Source organism: Mauremys reevesii, linkage group 18 (assembly GCF_016161935.1).
Source record: "Mauremys reevesii isolate NIE-2019 linkage group 18, ASM1616193v1, whole genome shotgun sequence".
Lineage (NCBI taxonomy): Eukaryota > Metazoa > Chordata > Testudines > Geoemydidae > Mauremys > Mauremys reevesii.
The window spans coordinates 8,994,588-9,014,332 of NC_052640.1; the positions used below are offsets into that span (position 1 = coordinate 8,994,588).

Below are 19,745 nucleotides of genomic sequence, written 5' to 3' on the forward strand. Positions count from 1 at the left end.
ATCACCCTACCTAAGAGGGCATTAGGGCAGCTGCAGGGAAGGTATCCCTACCCTTGGCCAAAAAGAGGGCGGAGTCTGAGGATGTCTTCTCAAGGGCTTTGTCCAATCAGATTTTCAAAGAACATGAGCAATGGGGTTTCCATCACTTCCCCTGGGGCACTTTCATTGTCAAATAGGAAGTATTATAATTATTTATTTGTGTTTCCATAGCGCCTTGGGCCCCAGGCATGGAGCAGAAGCCCTTTGCGCTAGGCGCTCTACGAACACAGAACAAAGACATGGTCCCTGCGTCAAAGAGCTCACACTAGGAAACTTTCCCTGCTACCCAGTCTCCACTGTCATCTCATTACTCTGAATTATACTCCCTTGTGCTAGTCTAAGCAATTCCTCTCTCTGGTGCCGACACCCTGCTAGCGGACAGAAGTCTCCTCTGTTAGCTGATCTTCGGGGATACCTTGTACAAAATCGCCAATAATTATGAGCAAGATTTTAAATACATTTAAAGATCTCAGCCAATCCATCCATGAGTTTGCCTTTCCATTTCTATGTCTAGACTGTTAACCTCCCGTGTTCCAGCCTGCTTTTGCCGCACCAGAGCGGGTCCTCCATGCTATAAAGTGCTGAGCTCTAAGGGCACTCAGCACCTAGTTTCATTAAAATCAGGGGAACCTCAGTATTCTTCTCCGATGCCCCAAATGCTCTGTCATTCTTGGCCGGATCTCACCCACCCAGCCAATGCCTGTTGCATTTTCTAAGGCCAACTAACAAGTTTCCTCATTCCAGGAAATCTTTGAAGAAATGAGCAGCAGGTCACCAAGTAACAGGAGTTGCACCAAGATGTTTCGGGCAAAATCACGGTAACCTCCCTGAGGCTCAGATACCAGGGGAGGACCATGGAGCCTGGGCCCGGAGAACTGAAATGTCCTGGTGTATTTCACTCAGAAACTTGGACTAAAACAAAGCCTTATGGAACAATAGCCATGTGACACAGGCCAGGAAATGAAGACCAGTCTCTTCCCAGCATTCCTGGGAGTCGCACCTTTATTACACCAAGGAGTGACTGCATGAATGATGACTGCTGATGGAGGAAAGGGCTTGTAGGAGCCAAGCTGGGGAAGACAGTCATGGGATCTCATGAGGGTGGTGGTGATAAGCATATGAATAGGTTCACAAGACACCCAGTAACATTAGCCAACCAGTGTGAATGGTGTGTGAGTGGCACATTGCTTAAGGGAGTTTGCCAAAGGGCTGGATTCCAGCGTAGCATTCAAGGGAGAGCTAGGGAGGTGGGCTGCCCTCATGCCAGGGTCCTAGCAGATAGGTGGTCAAACCCCAGCTGGTTAGCATGTCCAAAACCACCTGCAGCACCCATGCACAGGGAGGGCATGGTGAGTCCTTGTCAAAAGCAGCAGCAGCATGTGCTCACTTGGGCTGTTCAGCTGTCGTCTCTGATCCATCCTGGCCTCCGTGTGGCGTCCTACAGATGGGCAGGCATGAGTTCAGTGGTTAATTAGTGGAGGGGATATTAACCATGTTGAAAATGACAGTACCGTGTTGTTAGCTGACTGTCCCTAACTACAGGTACGATACTGCAGGGTGAGTAACACCCTCTTTGTGGTCTGATTGGCATCAACTTGAGTATGGGCTGCAGAACCTGGCCCTAAACGATTATTTCTGTACGCACACAGCCCTGCAGTGCCCATCACTGCTGGAGCGGCAAGAAAATAGGTGATGGCAAACAGTCAATGGCAACAGCATGCCTGGGTGCAACAAGCGAAGAAGACTACCACAGACCATAGCATTCATGCAGCCAGGAATTCATCCTCCGGCTCTGTCTCCATAGCCAAAACAGGTGTGTTTTTACCCATGGGCGCTAGGGGTAACTAATGTGCTGCCGTCCAATCCGAGTGGAGAAAAGGCACTGTCGTTTTACGGTGAGGTAGACAAGGCGAGGTCAAGCACAGGCGTGGGGTATAGCGCTGACCTCACCTATCAACATCCTGGTAAAAGCCACAGGTGCCGTGTCTCTGCTAGGATTTCACAGCGGGGTGGCTAATGCACAGTCCGTATCCGGCTGTAAAAACACTACCTTGTGCAGCGTAGCCAAAGTCTCCGACTGACTGACTGCTCACCTGGCTACGACAGGGTGCTGTGACCTGGCTGTGACCTGAGACCCAAAGCAACAGCCAAGTCCTTCATTCGTTGTGCAGGGTGGGGAGGTGAGAACCTGGGGGGTGAAAGGAGCTGGGGAATTAGGCTCTCAAGGGCAGCCTCCTCCCACTCGCAGGGACCGGTGCCAGCCTCAGAAACGGCTTGATCCAAATCAGACTAGCCTGCCAAAAGCAGGGCATGCTTTCCCTCCATGGGGAAGCATAAAAGGGCTATTATGGAGGTGCATACACTGCTCAGACTATTGCTAGGCTCCCTGGGAGCCCAGAGTAAAGAGCTACTTATGCTAGACTATAAAAGCTCGGAGACACTGGAATGCTATAAATAGAGCATATAAACTTTCAACTGACATGGCTCTGATTTAAAAAAAAGAAATTGAGAGCGCCCTGGATGGAGCTGACAAAGAGGGGAGAGGCAGGCAGAATGCAGGTTTGTTATTCTCAACAACACGTTTATTCCAAGTCAGATGTAGTTAGAGCTATTACTTTAGCTTCAAATGAATGAAAGGAGCGAGAATAAATCTGCCTCGGTGCCAAGCTGCCTGCAAACGGCAGCTCTCTCCAACTAACCCGCAATTGTGTTTGCATGAGACGTTTGTTATAATAAACACAATTTGAAAAAGAAAAAATTTACACCTGCAATAAAACAACGCTGAGGGTATAAACAGCAGCCAGCCGAGGAGGGGTTGACACAAAGCCGGTTTTATTTACAGATGTGCGACCGTGGCATCTGAGCTTCAGCAGAATTGTGAGAACTGGGTTTTTTAGACTCCCCCCATCCTAGAGATAAATTCTCAGATAGCCGTCACTGAAACTGCGCTTGTCTAACTGAGCAGAATTTCTCTGCCTTGTGCCCCCAATGGGTGAGGCAATAAAAAATGGAAAACTTGTACTGGAAATTAGGGACAGCCAAACCCAGCTAGACCCCTCCAAGTGGTTATACCTTATACAACCTCTTTGGGGCAGGGATTGTCTTTTTGTTCTGTGTTTGTAGAGCACCAAGAACAATGCATGGCACAGTAATACAAATTGATAAATCATAAGAGTAGATTCCTTTTTTTCTGGAGCTGGTTGCTGAAGGACCCAGAAACTACTTCTGTGAAAGATCTGAGAGTTAGCATCCAGACCAATTTCAATGTTTTCAAGAATGTTCATGAAATATTTTTCCCTATTTTGAAACATAATTTTTGTGTGTGTTGAAAATTAACAACACCCCCCCCTCTTTTTTTTCCCAAATGAACATTTTATAGCCATGTTACTGCACCCTAGAGATCCAGGACTCTTCCCTGGTCAGATTCTCTGCCCTAGTTCTGTCCACTTGACACCCTCTGCATGGCATGGCAAGATCAGAATCAAGCTGTGGGTAGAGAACCCGGAGATGACATAAAGTGGGCAGGAGGAGTGTGTCAAGGTCACGTTGAGGAGGTGGACCCGTGCATAGCTCTGCCCTCCAATTCAAATCTGTCCCACGGTCCCCAAAGGCACAACCAGTCGTGATGAGTTATAGCTGCCTGGCGTCAGGGCTGGGGCAGGTGGAGAATCAGTGAATCACACCCAGCAACCTGCTGGCACCCCCAGGTTGGATCTCAGTGCAGAAGAGAATCTGGTTGAACAACTACAAAATCCCGCTTGACATTTTGCCATGGGCTACCCTTGAGTACTGAGGTGAGTTGCTAATATTGGTTTGTTTTTCTGTTGTTCTGGAAGCTACTCAAGATTCAGGCCATTGAATGGTGAAAGAGGCTGGGTACCAGAGTCAGCTTAAGAAGACTGTCACCCTGTCATGGATGGTACCACGACCCCAGCAATCATCGCCCATTGACTCCCCAGTGCTGCTAATGGAAGGCTAAGGATTTTCAGCAGCACAGCAGGTGAGTTCTAGCCAGAACCCTCATGCCTAGTCAATGCAAAGTTTATGTACGGGTGTAACTCCTTGGGCTGAACGAGTGATTTCATACCAATGCAGTTAAACTGGAACAACCCCTAGTGTGAATATAGTTCTGTCAGCATCAAGGTGCCTTATACAGGTAGAGCTTATTCCCTTGCCCTTACAGGAATACAGTATAAGCACTTTTATACTGGTATAATTGCACCCACACGGAGGTGTGGGGAGAACAGTAAATATGCACCCCTACCTCGCTATAACGCCACCCAATATAACACGAATTTGGATATAACGCAGTAAAGCAGCGCTCTGGGGGGGCGGGGTTGCGCACTCTGGTGTCTCCCAAGGACAGCGTTATATCAGGGTAGAGGTGTAGTTACAAAAGTATAACTTGTGTATGCACACGTCCTTCTGCTAATATAATGAGTCCCCACTAGGGGATTGTACTACTTTAACTATACTGGTTTCTAAACCAGTATGGTCCATGGGGTACAAAAACTATATGTAGACAAACTCTAGCATCATACCTAGGAACATTGTACCTGGAAGGAATGGTCACCCAGTAGCCTTTTGAACGCATTAGACCTTTAAAAGGGACACCGTACATAAGAACAATCCTTTTAATCACTACACTAAAACTTTAAGCTCATCTACACAGTGACTCATCAAATCCACAGTATCTGTACACCTTGGGAAGTAACCAGGCTTGAAGCTTTAATGAGAACAAAATTTACCACCTACTTTCACAGCTGAGATGTCCAACTTGTACGTGCAACGAATAAACAAAAATTAAATTAAATGGAAATAATTGAAAACAATACCCAAAATTGTGCCATGCACCCCTGTGGACAGCCAAGTATCTAAATTACTTGCCAAAAAGATACCAGTTTCTCTTCACACAAGGAGGGGCCTCTGAATTTTTAAAACTTGGATTTTAATCAGTATTTGAAATAACAAGCCCCATGGAGGGGTTTGGGTTAATGAGAACACACACAAAACGCATACAGGACATCTGATTCTGATCTCACTGGCACGGCTGTAACTTCAGTGCTTGTCTACACAGAGAAATGTACCAATTCTTATTAATTATAATGATTCTGCTGTAGTTATACCAGTGTAAGGTCCTGCATGGATGCTCCAATACTGGAATAAAAGTGATTTCATCCTGGAATACTTCTGCTTTAGGGGTGAGAGTGTGATTCAGTTTCCATGTTGGACACAAATCTTGGCCTTTCTGCTGAGTCTGCCTGTACGGTTGCCAGGCTCCCCATATCCTTATTACAGGAATGGCCATGGAAAACTTAGAACAGCCTGCAGGCTGCTCTGATTTACACTGGGGGCTGGAACAGTGTCAGATCAGCCCCAAGATCGAAAAAGTCCAAAGATGGTTTAAAGCCACCTTGGCGTGCCCACTCTGGACTTGCCCTGAAAGCCACTGCAGAAGCAGTTACGTATGGGCCAACGGACACGTACGATATCATCAAGTGTTTTCTACAGTTTTGACTGGACATCCTCTCCCCTGTGCAGAATGGCTCTTTGCTCTAACCCTTTCTTCCTTCCCTCCTTCGCAGTTCCCTCACCTCAATCTCCCTCTTCACCTCCCCCAATACTGTCCTCCTTCCTCTCCTGTCCTGCCCTTCCCACACCCCAGTTACTTCAATGTCCCCTCCCTTTCCCTAATAATCGTGGCAATAATATGCCATTTCCTGCTATATCATTGTTCGCTTTGCTGATGTATTATAGTCTTTCTTCTGCCCTTCGTCTCTTCTGTCTATTTTCATTGTAAGCTCTGTAGTAGCAGGGACTGTCTACTACTGTGTTTGTACAGTACCTAGCACAACAGGGATCTCTTCTTACTTGGTCCCTATGGACTACTATAATAAATACAATCGATAGAATAATACAGTAGAACCTCAGAGTTACGAACACCAGAGTTACGAAATGACCGGTCAGCCACACACCTCATTTGGAACCAGAAGTACACAATCAGGCAGCAGCAGAGACCAAACCTCCCCTCGCCCCCCAAAAACTACTAAACAAATACAGGGAAAGTTTTAAAAAAAGATTTGACCAGGGAAGGAAACTGTTTCTGTGCTTGTTTCGTTTAAATGAAGGTGGTTAAAAGCAGCATTTTTCTTCTGCACAGTAAAGTTTCAAAGCTGTGTTAAGCCAACGTTCAGCTGAAAATTTTCGAAAGAACAACCATAACATTTTGTTCGGAGTTACGAACATTTCAGAGTTACGAACAACCTCCATTCCCGAGGTGCTCATAGCTCTGAGGTTCTACTGGAAATAATATCATCAGAGAATCAGGGCCAACGCCTCCTGCTTTAAACACTTTGAAAAAAAGGGGAAAGCCTGTTACATCCTGTCAATGCATCAGTTCTGTAGGCCCGGACGGGGGTATGTCTACATGGCAAAAGAAACCCACAGCAGCGAGTCTCAGAGCCCTGGTCTACAGACTTGGGCTTGTGCTCTGGTGCTAAAAATAGCAATGCAGACGTTCCCGCTCGGGCTCTGAACACCTGGGAAGAGGGGTGGGTTTCAGAGCCTGAGCTCCAACCCGAGCTGGAACACCTACACAGCGATTTTGAGCACCATAGCGCGAGCTCAGGGAGCCTGTAGACTTTGGCTCTGAGACTCGCTGTCATGGTTTATTTTTTTGCCATGTTGACATGTCCAGAGTCACGTGTTGGGTCAGCAAAATCCTACCTCTGTAAAGTGCCCTGCTTTAGAAATAGCATTTGAAAAGGGATATGGATTCCAGGGCGGTAAGGCACTGTCTGTTAGGAGACAGCCTGAGCAAAAAAAAAAAAAAAAAAAAATCTCCAATGTGCCCTTCTGCTTCCCTCTTGCGCCTATAAATTTAATAGGAATAAAAAAAAAAGCGAGAGAAACTGTCTGGAAAAATGACTTTACCTCTAGTTCCTTCATACATTTTTAATAGGCAGAAATGGAACCAAGAGAGGGGGGAAATCTGGTAGCGTCAAAATCCGGCTCTATTCATAATTAATTATACTTTCCGAGGGAGGAAAAAAAAAAGAAAAGAGGAAACATAATTACAAGCTTCCAGTGAGAACATTCATTATCATGCTAATGTAGAAATCAGTACTGCTGCCTGTGTGTGTGTGTGTGTGTGTGTGTGTGTGTGTGTGTGTGTGTGTGTTAATTACTCGGCGGTGATGTGTGCCATTTTCATGTTTACCTTAGCGCTGCATGGGATTTTAAAGTCAAAGTGAAACATAAGAAGATTAATGGCCATTTGCATCAGCCAGGGATTGGGTCTGACCAGTAGCTGGTGGATAATTCCCTCCTTGTTTCTTGGCACCTGCACCCTGGAGACCCCAGGCAAAGGTTCCAATTACCACCCAGACTTAGATTTCTGAGGTAACTTAGACTGATCTGACAAACCGTCCCACAACTGTTCTGGACCAGCATAAGCTTTTCAGGATCCTCTAGGCCAATGACTGGTACAAGTTTGGGGGAGGGAAGGGCAAAAGCTACAGGCAATCAGGGCAGAGCGAGGACAGGATGGAAGGAGACCCAGATAAATAAGGTGCAGATGATAGCTGGGGAATGAAAAATGAGGCCAATAATTTCAAATCCGAGACCCGTGGTTTTCAGGGGTGCTGAGCAGTCACTGACTACACTGGATTGTGGATGTCCCACACCCCGGAAAAACAGGCCACTTGGATCTGGTCTGTATTGTTTTGGAGGCAATGAGATGTTCACCAGAAAAAACGGGCCCATTTCACGCCAAAGGATTCACACCCCCAGGGGAATTTTGGTCCCAACTTTTGGCATTCACAGCATATTGCAAAAAAGAAGCCTGCGTCGGAAATCCTGGATACCACTCGTCACCCCCCCCAGCGGGCATCGCGTCTTTTAGGGGATGATTTACCTGATCTTAGTGTGTGTGTAAAATCTAGGGTGTAACCCCTGCTCAGCTTCCTGGGAAGCTACAGCAACAGAGCTCCATCTGTGACAGGGAGCTGCCTATCTAGCATCACAGACACAGCACTGGGACCGGCCTCCCCAGCAGACCACAGTGAAACAGCGCTGCTGTTCTGTGCTATGAAACCAATCAGCTCCTGTCAAGTCCTGTACTGACGATGGCTGGTGTGTGTTATTTTTGCCAATGTAAACCGTTCACATGAAGATCTGATTAAGAAGAAAGAGAGGCGCGTCCTTCTCCTTCTCTGAAATCCAAGCTCAAGTTCACAGTCATTCAGACCCTAGTCCGATGGACTGAGACTTGTTGGTAGGATGAATTGAGCCACTCTGTGTTAGGGAGCAGCCTGTTTTGTCTCTCTCTGTTTCAGGGTTCTTGAATGTTGTCCTGAATTCCAAGAAATAAAGTTGTGTTATGCCGCAAGCATATTGTCTCTCTTCGTCTAACTTGTGTGTGTGTGTGTGTGCTGTGAGCGTAACTGTGGTCTCCAGGTAAACTGCGATCACCCTGCCCTTCGTATATTGCAAAATGAGAGGGGTTCTATTATGGAGAAAGGCTGAGGATGCTCAGATAGATCATGCTCATCACCATAGTAAGAACTGTATAGAGTACAACAGAACCACTATTCTGCCATGAAGCTGTTAGACCTACTGCTGTCCAGATGAAACATAAAACCTTAAAGTCTTGAACACTTGTAATCATTAAAGATACTTGTCATCCAGGTAGGGGTGTTAGCCCTGGTGTTCTGCTTGTATTCCAGCTCAGGAAACCACATCCTGCCTTTCTAAATCACCTGCAATTTCAACGAGAGCTGGGATTCTTTTACACCTCATGTGCTAAGCTGCTGTGTAGAACTGGCTGGCTAGGCTATTGCGCTGTTAATCAGCTGCTGCCTTCCATCTCAGAGCTGGCTGCACTGTGGTGGTGGGAGCAGTGGTTTGTGCATATCCCCTGACCTACCTCCTGGCTGTTGTATCTGCACATTGCTTTAATATCTTCAGGGTGAATGGTGCTACAGAACTGCATCGTATTATCCTTAACACATAGACATGCAGGTCTATTGCCATATGATGTAATCCTGCTAATAACCTACTTAGGGAGATGGCAGAGGGACAAATCCATGACTTCTGAGGCCAAAAGCAGCCTATAGTGCAAAGCGAGAGGGCTAGTTTACACTAGCAGCACTACGCCAACGGGAGAGAGCTACCAGCTCTCGCAGAGGTGGATTTATTATACCGATGGGAAAGCTACGTCGGCGGGTGAGCTGCTCCCACTGACGTAACGCTGGCCACAGTGGGGCTTAGGTCAGTGCATCTAACATTGCTTGGGGGGTGGCTTATTCACACCCCACAGCGACGTACGTTATACCAAAGTAAGTGGTAGTGTAGACTTGGCTGGAGTAAAGAGGTGAACTAGATGGAGATGTGTCTTGGTGCAGTGCCATCTCTCTGATTCAATAATCCTCTGCTCAAGGGAGCAGGACAGCAATCATTCAAGTGACATCATGTGGCTCAGCTTTTGCCCTGTCTACGTCCAGTGGGAAAAGCAATGGGCACCTGAGGAAAATCTCAGGGAGAGAAATGGGGACCAGGGATCAATTAAATCCATTGGGGAAGGAAGATCTGCTGTCTCCCTGATTCATGGGAGATCAATGCACAAAGCACCAAAGGTGAAGAAATCCTTAAATAATACAAAGTAGCAACAAAAGCCGTGCCGCACAAGATGGCTGGAATCTCACTGCGTCAGACACTTGCCCAGGATCGTTATCATTTTAGACCAAAAATCCCATTAAGAACAGCTCTCACCATTTCAGTGCCTTCCTCACCCGCGAGACCCCGTCCGCCTGCCCAGCCTTCCCTCCCCAGACGACCTGTTCCTCCCAGCCTGACCACTTCCCTCCCCACACACACTCACTCCTCAGTCCTTGATCTTTCTGCCAAGTGAAGCAGCCCAGCCCAGGCGGGAGCTGCCTGGCACCGCTCCCTGGCACACAATGCCATTTGCCTGCTGCTCTGCCTCAGAATCACAGCGGCCGCCAGTTCCCTCTGACTTCATTGTCCCCGGCTGGGAGAGGGCACAGCATCCCCGCTTGACAGACGGGCAAACGAGGCCAAGAGAAGGCAAGCGACTTGCCCACGGCTGCACTGTAGAGTTGGGATTAGCTCGGCAGAGTCCCGGTTCCCAGTCCCCTGCGCTCTCCTGCTATCAGAATGACAACAGGGACTGGATGTACTTTAGCTGTGAGTCAAGGCCTTGCAGAAAGAACCAACCCACTTTATAGCTCCCAGGGAAGGAGTTGTTTTAGCGCTGCCTCTCAGATGGCCACAAAAGGCATTCAGCAGGGACCGGGGGAACCCTTTATCTCTAGAAGCATTTAGGGAAAATAGCCTGTGAAAGATGCAATAAAACTGCAGATCAATACTACTATTTATGGCACAGTAGTGCCTCAATCCCTCACCTAGGCTCAGGGCCCCATGGTGCTAGGTGCTGTACAAATGTAGCGAGAGGCAGTCCTTGCCCCACAGAGCTTGCATTCCAAATAGACACAGCAGACAAAGAGTGGGAGAGGAAACAGGCCTGAAGAGGTGAAGTGACTTGCCCAAGACCCTGCAGCAGGCCAGTGGCAGAGCCTGGAACAGAACCCAGGTGTCCCAACTCTGCAACCAGTGCCCTATCCACTAGACCATACTGCCTTCCCCTATCAAGGAAGCAAGTTGCAAAGAATCAGTAAGTCAAAGGAAAATGACGCTCAGCAGGATAAGGCAGACTAGACATCCCATCAGCATTTTCTGCATGTCACAGAACTACAGGCTATTTGAGACCTGAGAGCATAATTACCCTGTGGAGTCTGCCAGCTGCTTCAAAAATATCGACCACACCTCAGCATGCGGCTTCTGCAATTCAAAAAAAAAATGCATTAGGGGAGGAGGACAAGGCCTACCATTGTACGCAGCAGCAGGTTAAATTATACCATGGCTTAGCCTGTGCCATAAAAAGAATATTAAAAAAAACATTGCATGGAAAACAAAGTGGAACAAAAATTTGCCATTGATGATAACCACGCAAACTGCAATGATTTCCACTGAGGGCAGAACTTGGCCCAACCTGCCTAAACAAGCTGGATTCTTGGTGCCATTAGACTGCCAGCAGAGACAGTACTGGGGGGAAGAGGGAGCTTTGAAATGATCTCTTTGCTGAATACTCATTTCGGGGGTGTTCTGGTGTGTCTCTAAGTTGCGTAAGTAATAAAGCCGACTACTTGCTACAAAGGCTCTTGAGAAGAACGTGCACTGATGCATTACCCAAACACACCCCTCCCTCACCCAGGGAGAAAACCTGTTCCCAAACATCCCTTCATTTAGTCTTTACTCCACCCCCTCTCTACCCCAGGTCTTCTCCCAAGAAAGGCTGGATGTGGATGCCTCTAGGATTGCTCTGGGCTGGTGACCCCTAGGAGGCAAAGCACGTTGCCCCTGCCTTGCTCCCAAGTCCTTCCTGTGAGCCTGCTGTGTTCTGCTGCATGATCCCCCATGTTACAGGCTGTTGGCACTAAGGGGACACCTACATTGCAGCGGAGGGTTTGAATGGCAGCCTGTGTGTGGAGACACACCCACACTAGCTAATTTGCTAGAAATAGAAGCGAGGATCCCGCAGCATGCGCTTCAGCATGGCTTGCACCCTCCCCCGATCCTAGCACCGCAGCACCATCACTTCTCTTTTGAGCAAGTTAGCTAGAATACAGCCGGCACGTGGACATCGATACGGGCTGCCATTCATACACCCAGCTGCAGTGTAGACATACCCTAAACTGGCAGACTAGGCCTTCTCATCCTTTATGGGGTTTCTATTCCCATTGCTTTTTTGGGTAACTCCCAGTAGCATTCACGGAAGTTTCCTGTGCAGCTCAGACACCCACACTTTGGAGAACTGGCCTGACCAATCCCAATTTCTCCCCTAGATCTAGTCTTACTGGAAGTTCTGGAAATCTTGAGGGCAGAACTGCCCTCATGAGATTTCCAGTTGAGTTTTGCAAGTAGATCAGACATTTAGGTAGAGAGCAGATAAGGGCCATACATAAGCATCTGACCCAGAGATGGGTTTGGGTTGCAAACTTTAGACCTAGATGCAGGGGGGAGGGATAGCTCAGCAATCACTCTCCAGACCCCAGTGACCCATGGACCATAATTTGGGGAACTTCTGCTTTGGAGCGCAAACCATCCCTTGTATTCCATGAACAATTTGCACATGAGCCTTTAGGCAACATGGCTTTTTAATGAGTAAATCCTACACAATAGGAATGTTTTTCACCAAACTGCCAGATTTGTTTGTTCCGCTGTTTAAGCCATGTCTGCACTACCAGTTAGGTTGGCAAAACTTATGTCGCTCAGGGGTTTGTGAAAAACACACTCCCCTGAGCGACATAAGTTTCACTGGCATAAGCAGTAGTGAGCACGGCGCTCCGTCAGCGGGAGAGCTTCTCCCACCAACATAGCTACCAACACTCTTTGAGATGATGGTTTTATGATGTCGTCGGGAGATCTTACAGCAGTCCAGCTGTGTCGGTACAATTATGTCTCTGTAAACTTGCTTGTGTAGACATGGCCTTCATCAACTCAAGCTACTGAGTCCCAAGTTCCAGAGAAAGTAGCACAGTTGAATACAAGAATGAAAGAAAGAAAATAAAAATATAGTTGGTTTGCGGATTCCAGTATACCCAGAAAACTGGCGTTTGTTTCCAAGATCAGGGTTTAAAAAAAATCACCACAAATAATAAATCAATTATATAAGATCCATTAAAAATTACAGTTTATATATACTTTTTAAAGCATTAAAACCAATTTTAGGCTTTTAGGTGATCATATGAAACTAGTTATCTCACAAGAAAGCCCTGCCTCTTTTCTCCTCTCGTCCCCTGGCAGACAAAAGAGCTTTACTGTTCTCCATTTAATTGATGGAATAAGAGTCAAATTCCCTGAAAGAAAACAGATGACTTTTTGTTCTGGGAACAGCTACATTCCCTCCCTTTAACTTTATCACCGATTGAACCCTGTGCAAATGAGAAGTAATGGTCATCCTTTTAGTGCTTAGTCACAGGCAATAAGAGTGAATCTCGAAGAGGAGGTTTGGTTTTAAAGAGCAGGAATGTATCTGGAGCTACCCCTTGCCAGGCACTGTTGGTAGCGATAGCGAAGTGGATTATAAAATGCTACAGAAAGTTCAAAAGAAGGCTCTTGAGTCCCGCCCTCCCCCAGTCTCCACATTTACCCAGTAATGGAGCAAACCAGTCTCCCCCCTCTCGGGCCTTCTGCCTTTTTCAGGCTGGGGTGAGAATTCACTTGTTCAATACTTGTTTTCTTTAAGTTCAGCTACAGCCTCCAGGGCACACGGCTGGATTTTCCATTTCCAGCCTCCTAAAGAACCCAGGACCTCACACAAGAGTCTATGTACAATCTAGCCAAAGGTACTCAGTGAATTTCAAATGATTAACAACAATTTAAAAGGTTGCGCAGAAGATCTCATCCTTATCCCAATAGGTTACAGCACACGCAAGCTTGGCGTTTCAGTACAATATTCCACATAGAATGGACAGAGCCTGAGTGTTCAAATGGTTTCCTCTACTTTTGCATTTATAATCAACCACATCTGATGGATCTTAAAGGTGAACCACAAAAGGAGAATACAAATGGCGTGTTGGTGTCCTTTGCTGCTATTTGATGAGGTATGAAAATGGCCATAAAGCTTTCTCCAAAACAAAACAAAACAGAAAAGTCTGACCTGTTTTTTTAACCTTAATACATGCAAGCCTGGGATTTTCTGCTTTTGCTGGGGTATCCTCAAGAGGACTAGACTGACTCTGACGTCAAATTAGGCTGAACTACCAGCTTTCTCAGACTTCCAAATGAATGAGGAGGGGATGTTAAGTCTTTAGCAAAGAGAGCTTTGCTACCTACAGCTTGATGGGCGTTTGAGTTAAATGGGTCTTAACAGAAATGGTTTTAAATGGTCTGATTAAACACCCCTTTAGCTTCAAGTGAGGGCTGGGCAGTTCTAGTTTCAGTCTCTTGTGAGATCTGCTAAGACCTATGTAATCTGGAAGCCATTTGGAGTACACAACAACAACTTTATTGTCTTACAAATTTAAGAACAATGTTACATATTCTTATATGCCAGTAGATGGCACTCTCTATATTAACGATCTATATATGTTCACAGATTTTATTATTTGTATTGTGCCAGTGCCCAGGAGCCCCAGTCCCGGACCCTACTGTGCCAGGTGCTGTACAAACACAGAACAAGACAGTTCAATTGTCTTTTGCTTGTAACTCCCATAACAACATCACTCTCCCAACCGACTTCCAACCAGGTTAGGATGCATTGGTTTTAATGTAAAACTGAGCACAGTTTTGTTTTTGAATAAAGCACAAAAAGCAAACAAAAACCTCAGCGACCATATGGATGCAGCAGTGAAGGGGACAATCTCGTGCACTGCAGTTTGCTTCTGATCACCTCCTTTTCCTTGAAATGTTGGGCAGGGCTTGAAAGAACTTTACTGAAGGAGGCACCTTTCTTTAAATCGTGAGGCGTGGCAATGCTGCTTGCTAGCGCCAACGCTTAAGGGCTGTACCCTTCATCAGATCACGTGACACCTTCTAAACATGCAAATTACCTGACAGAGATGATTGGGTGGCTCAGCTGCAGCCTGTTGTGTTATTTCTGCTGGAGATCCAGGTACAACCCATCTTTGCTTGCTAGGAGCAAGTTTACGGAATCTAAGCATCAATCACCTGCACTGATACTTGTGGCTTTGTCCTGTTCCCATTGAAGGCAGGTACAAAAGTCCAGCTGACTAAAATGGTGCAAGGCTGGGTGCTGCTGGAGTAAGTGTGTTCTGCTGCTTGGCACAAAAACCTGAAAGGCAGGATTCTGAGGCCCCAATTCTGCAAGCTGCTCTGTGCCTGTGAAGAGCCCACCGGATGTCAATGTGGAGCAAAAAGCAGGAACCTCGTTTCCATTACTAGATCTGCCACCAATGAGCTAAGTGACCTTGGTCCACTCCCTGCAGTTCCCTCTCACAGACAGCGATAACAATACTCGCCCTACCTTGCAGGAGTGTTGTGAGGTTCCTTTGGTGCCTGTTAAATGCTTTGGACTCCTTGGGTGAAAGGTGCGACAGCTGTGTAAGGTGCTGTTGCTAAAAAACAGCATGATTAGGAGCAAGAGACATTAAAAACGTCACACCACAAACAATCTACAAACAAAACTAGACAAATTCACTCTGAAATAAACTGGGGCTGTTGCCACTTTGAATGACTCATGGAATTGCTCCGAGACATTTTTAATGTGTCTGTCCTTAATCCTCATAACAGATTGGCTAGCTCACTAGCTTGTTTCTCAGACTCCCACCAGAGCTGCTCTATGGGTCATAGGAGTGGCGGAAGTGCCAGGATAAACCAAGTTGGTACAGTCCAACCATGGTCGATCTATAATAGCACGCCCACCATTGCTAACCCAGTAGCGCAACAGGAGATGTTTAAGGACACAGCCACTGGCTTCCATAAAGACCAGCTTCTCAATTAAGCCCTGATCCAAATCCATTGACAATTCTACTGGCTTCACTGGGCATCTTCACAAGAGAAGATAGTTAATGAAAAATATCATACCCAACACTTGTTGCTCCCAGTCATCATTCATTTCCCTAATGCAGCACTTTGTTCCTCAGATGGAGGAAAAGTTTTAACACCTGCCTCTAAACGATGCTAATGACTTAACATCTGTGAGTCATGCTGAAGGTGCGACAGATGCTGTGTATGTGAGAAAGATGTCCTCATTCAGGTTTAACCTTTGGGTCCTGATCTCATTGTTCCAGGAGATAAAACAATTTATTAATCATTACTGCCTAGGAAGAAAGGGCATTATGTATTTGTTCAGAGTGATGTGAAGAGGACTGTAAATTTTTACTGTCGTCTTTGAAGTGACGCACAGTAGTGGATAAACTGGTGGGTTCAGATTTAGATAATGGGAAATTTAACCTGGCTGTCTGGTTAAGCACCACAGTGTGCAACTCTCTCTCTTTGGGCAGGTGAATCTGGCATGTGCCCATACTCACTGAAAGCTGCTACCGTCTGCTTTGATGGGTGCATAGTCTCAGTGACATTGCCAGGAGGAGTCACTAATATTGTCCTGAATACCTGGTCCAAAATACGAAGAACAAACTCAACAACCCCACTAGAGAACAATAAACCAACGTGGCCCTTTTAAGCAGTGAAAACATTCACTAATTCTGTTTTTTTCCCCCCATTATTCAACCAGCCACAGCTTCAGCAAATGCCTTCAAGTGGGATGGGTTTTAAAGAACTTTTCCTGTAAAAATTACACATGAAAAGACTCTGCCCTTTTATACGGCACTAAGCCCAGAAAATGAATAGCACTTTTTACTCTCTCTTATTTGAGCGAGTCTTCTTGGGAAGGATGAAATGATAAAACTGAAGGCAGCGTCAATGAAAATTATTAGCCCACAAAAACCACTAAAAGAACTTCATTAACTTGAGGGGTAACAGAGCCCCATTTGTTCTTTCAGGCAACACATCTTAAAGTAATCGAATCACCCCTTGAAAGAAACAGTGGATGATTGAGCTCCGAGGTACAGTCATTGCCTATCCCTAATAAATCTCTCTTTCTAAAGGAGGTAGTATGCTTTTCTCATCAAAACCTGTTTTAAAAAATTAAGTAATTGAATATCTAGTTCAAAATTTACCAGCAGTATCCTGGAAAAAAATATCAAAGGTTTATCTTCCGTTTCATCTGAGCAAGTCAGTGATTATCACAATTGGGTTAAATTAGCAGTTTATTAAAAATGCCACAGGATTTTCTAGCCCCACTCCCCCCGCAAGAATCAGGTGCCCCAAACCCTTCAGGGAAAGTAAGTATCTGAAGAACTAAGCCTTGGTCCACACTTTGCAAAAGGAGCCCGAGGTTTATACTTTGAAAGGGTTTACTTTGAAGCAAGGCAGTTGTTTTTTTCATTAGGTGGGTGCGCTGGGATGTCACAGAAGGTGAACTTTAGACATGTTATCACAACCTGCCCTGTAACTGCAAAGCAGATAACGGTGTGAATAATCCCTCCATGAACTCCTGAAAAATGAGTGACCTTCATGGCTGGGGTTATTGTTTTAGCTGGAGCAGGCCAGGGCAGGGGCTCCTAGAGGGGACTTATTCTGGCAGAGCAAGTTCCTTTCTTCTATCTATTGGACAGAAACGGTGAAGCCTTGGAAAAAGGTCGGAGTGGAAAAAGAATGGGAAGAGCCATCGCCTACTATGGGATCCTTTTATTGAGGATCATCCTGCTTTATAATACTCAAATGAGAAAATGTCCTGCTCACTCCTTCAAAACCATTCTTGGCAAGTGTGATGTCAGTGTGAAGCAGGGAACTTTCAGTGCACGCCAGCAGGGCCTACACGGGCCAGTTAGTGTGCAACACATTGGTGCTTTAGAATCCACACCCCTCTAGTGTGCATTGCCGCGCCATGTGGACAAGCCCATCGTCTTGCACTCCACCTTTCCCTTTTCTGTCACCAACAGTGGATGTTGTAACCCACAGGAGAACCAGCAGGAGCTTCACCTTTATTCCCTGGCCTCAGTCACAAAGTCCATCCCCCTGTCACAGGGCAGGGGTCAGTATCCGCTCACCTCAGTGGCGGCCACTACAGGCACTTTTCACATCCCCTCTGGAGCTGGCAGCCTCCGTCGTTACCACCAGCATCCTTGTTGAGGATGACTGGATGGGACTCTCACTGGAGAATGTCAACACCACTCTATCAACAGCAGCACGGATGCAAAGCAATACCCTGCTCTCCCTTTGCTTGGAAGGACGCAGGCGGCCTCCCAGTGCTCTCAGCCACATAAACCATCCATCTTAATTGGCCTCTCTCTGAGTAATAATGATGGCAAATATTTTGTACGCACACGGTGGTTTTCCCCAGAAGTGCTTTGCAAAGGCAGGCAGGTGTCACCGCCCCCTCATTTCTATAAGCAGAGAAACAGCTGGCTAAAGAGAGAAACACAAAAATTGCGCTTGGCTTTCAAGGGGTTCCTGGGGAATCTGCTTCCTGGAAGCGTGAGGCAGACTCCAAGGGTGAGGGATGGGAACATTTCACTTGATACATGCAAGAGGCATCAGGGGAGTTACAAGCCCAAAGGTGTGGAAATGAGGGAGGGGGGAAGTAAAGAGGCAATTCCTGGCAATATTGGGGGCGGGGGGGGGGGGGAAGAGAGGGGAAGCAAGGGCACAACCTGGATAATGAAAGGGGGAAGGAAAGGAAACTGGTGAATAAATATAGCCTCCCTAGGGCAAGGCTGATCTGCATCCTGGCCTCCTATATTTACTGAAGGACTTGGAGAGGTTGTTTGCGTAGTTCTCAATAGAAGAGAAACGCTCAGTGCCATAGTAACTTCAGTACCATATGGTACATACTGCAGCTTCTCTTATCTGAAGTACAAAGCAGAGAGACTTGAAAACACAAACACATGCACTAGAGATGGGTTCAACTGAGGAAAAGCAGATTCAGATCCAAAACTTCCCCCACGGCTGAGGTTGTTCATAAAACCCAGTTTTCCAGCTGAGATCCTTCTTACATAGCTTAGCTAGGTCAGAACCACAATGTTCAGATCCAGACTTCACCATAGTTTGAGGGAGTTTGGGTTGGGATCTGAGCTGGGAACGCTGTTATCTAGTTGTTCGGGCCTGGAGCTGTGAATTTTGATTCCATGCCGAATTTCCATGAAGTCTCAGGGGAATGAGATCCAAAGTTCTGGTCCATGGGTAACATGCACAGAGGGACAGTTCACCTTTGTGTGGAAAGGTTCTCTCTCCTATTCTGAATGGGTCTAAAACAATTCAAATCAAACAATTTTCAGATTGTAACTCTGGGAGGTTATTTTGGCAGACGCAAGCAGATGTATTGAATTATTCCAGAAGAGGAAGAGACCAACATCTGTATTTACAATATGCACGCGTTTAACAACACACAGTCATCCTTGACTTCCCCCTGATGAAAGGCAGAGCACGCTATCCCAGTGGCAAAGGCTAGCATTCATGCTTAACGCTGGTGAATGCTTTTACAGCCTCTCTGCCTCTGCCTGTTGGCAGTAATTGGAGGGGGAGCAGAGCATGCAGTGACACAGCCCTGCTCTCACTTAGCAGCCCAAGCAGCCTCTGTCTTGCGGAAAGCTGGGATGTATGGTGCTTGACATCTCTTCCACTCAATGGCTAAAAGGCAACAGGGCAGATAGCCCTGCCTCTTCTCTCACCCACACCCTAGAGCCCTAGGAAGGGTCACCATGGATGTAAGGCTCCTGACCACTGCTTTTGGGGTCGCGGAACGTGATTTGCAACCATCGGAGGGGGTGACTGCGTTTGGCACCGATAATGGAAGGGCGACATATGAGTCCAGGAGTCTATCCTCATCGTTGTTTGTGTCTCCACAGTGCCTGGAAGCTCACGCTGAGATTGGGGCCCAGTCATGCTAAACACATAGGGAGCGTCCCTGCCCAAAAGAGCTTACAATCTAAATAGGCCTGAGACACAACAGGTGAGAGGGGAAGTGACTTGCTCAAAGTCACACGCAGGTCAGTGGCAGAATGAGGACGAGAACCCAATCCTCCGAGATCCCAGGCCAGTGCCCTTCCCCTAGATCAGGGGTGGGCAAACTTTTTGGCCCGAGGGCCACCTCTGGGTATGGA

General features: G+C 46.7%; 1 protein-coding gene and 1 long non-coding RNA gene across 5 annotated transcripts in view; one reads left to right on the forward strand and one right to left on the reverse strand.

Moving 5' to 3' along the window:
* The window catches only part of NCOR2 (nuclear receptor corepressor 2), a 593,256-nt gene that overhangs the window by 412,998 nt on the left and 160,513 nt on the right, over positions 1–19,745 (reverse strand). For all 4 annotated transcript variants that reach the window (XM_039505017.1, XM_039505016.1, XM_039505026.1 and 1 more), the window contains one exon: positions 10,844–10,899. The gene's annotated coding sequence lies outside the window, so the exon portion shown is untranslated. Of the gene's footprint in view, positions 1–10,843; positions 10,900–19,745 lie in introns of those variants that run through there.
* On the forward strand, positions 1,673–19,604 carry LOC120386125. Its single transcript, XR_005589543.1, has 3 exons — positions 1,673–1,852; positions 3,876–4,039; positions 19,491–19,604. It is a non-coding gene; the product is annotated as an uncharacterized LOC120386125 (long non-coding RNA).